Source organism: Charadrius vociferus, unplaced genomic scaffold (genome assembly GCF_000708025.1).
Source record: "Charadrius vociferus isolate BGI_N301 unplaced genomic scaffold, ASM70802v2 scaffold1028, whole genome shotgun sequence".
In the NCBI taxonomy this organism is placed as follows: domain Eukaryota; kingdom Metazoa; phylum Chordata; class Aves; order Charadriiformes; family Charadriidae; genus Charadrius; species Charadrius vociferus.
The window spans coordinates 823,271-824,697 of NW_009649564.1; positions in this window are offsets into that span (position 1 = coordinate 823,271).

The following is a 1,427-nucleotide window of genomic DNA, read 5'->3' on the forward strand; positions in this document are numbered from 1 at the left end:
GGGGGGGGGGCCCAGAGAGCTGCTGATGCCCAAGAGGGGTCAAGGATTTGTCACCACCACACAGCGCATGGCCATGGCTGTCCCTTGCCCCTCATGTCACACCCAGATGCTCTCCAGCACCCACGAGTGGGAAGGAAAATGTCCCCCCCCTTCTTCCCTGCCAGGGGTGACACCAGCTTTTGGGGGTTCACCTGGGACATGCTGTGCGGCTCTGGTGCAGGTCCACCCTGGGGACCACGTGCCACCACGCACGTCCCCCCCAGCTTCACCCCACCATTGGGTCCATGGATGACTTCAAGAGGGTACAGCAGCATGGCACCCCCCACCACGTGTCCCCTGAGGACATCTCCCTGTCCTCACCACCGCAGAAGGGACATGGCCACACTCTGCACATCCACACACCCCCCCGCTTCAGCTGCACCATGAGATTAGCCCATAATTGGGCTGTTTGTCCTTAAAACCCCCCTCCAAACCCAGTCCCAGCAGCCCCAGCCCCCCCCCGCCCCCCAGGGGGAGCCGGAGGAAGGGGCAGCAGGTGTCTTTCCCATTTTTTATTAAAACAGCAACCGCAGAAGTGACAAAAAAAAAAGCCAGAGCTGGTGCGGGGAGCACAGCTGCCTGATCTCCCCGTCCTCGTGGTGGTGCGGGGCCTCAGGACCCCCTCAAGGAGCTGGGGATTCCCTGGAAAGCTGGGGTTCCCCAGGGATTTAGGGATCTCCCAGGGAACTGGGGACTGCTTGGAGAGCTGGGGAACCCCCCAGGGAGCTGAACAGCCTCAGGGATTTGGGGATTCCCAAGAGCTGGGGATGCCTCGGGGAGCTGAGCATCCCTGGGGATCCAAGAGGAGCTGGGAAGCCCCTGCGAGCTGGGGACCCCTCAGGGAGCTGAGCATCCGTGGAGATTTGGGGATGTCCAGGAGCTGGGAAGACCCTGGGAGTTGGGACCCCTCAGGGAGCTGAGCACCCCTGGGGATTTGGGGATCTCCAGGAGCTGGGAAGACCCTGGGAGTTGGGGACCCCTCAGGGAGCTGAGCACCCCTGGGGATTTGGGGATCTCCAGGAGCTGGGAAGCCCCTGGGAGTTGGGGACCCCTCAGGGAGCTGAGCATCCCTGGAGATCTGGGAACCCACAGGAGCTGGGGAACCCCCCTGAGGAGCTGAGCATCCCTGGGCATTTGGGGACCCCCAGGAGCCAGGCACCCCTGTTTCCCCTAAGGAGCTGGGGTACAGCTGGGAAGCGGGAGCACGAGCAACGCAGCAGCGGCAGGAGGCTCCCCCGTTACTCAGCCTCAACGGGGATGGGGTTCACCTGACACCCCACCTCCGCCGGCTGCTTCTTGCGGGCATCGGCGGGGGGTCGCGGCGGAGGGTTGGTGGGCGGCTGCTTGATGGTGTCCCCCACGTGCGGCCGCTCCCGCGGCTTCTGCTC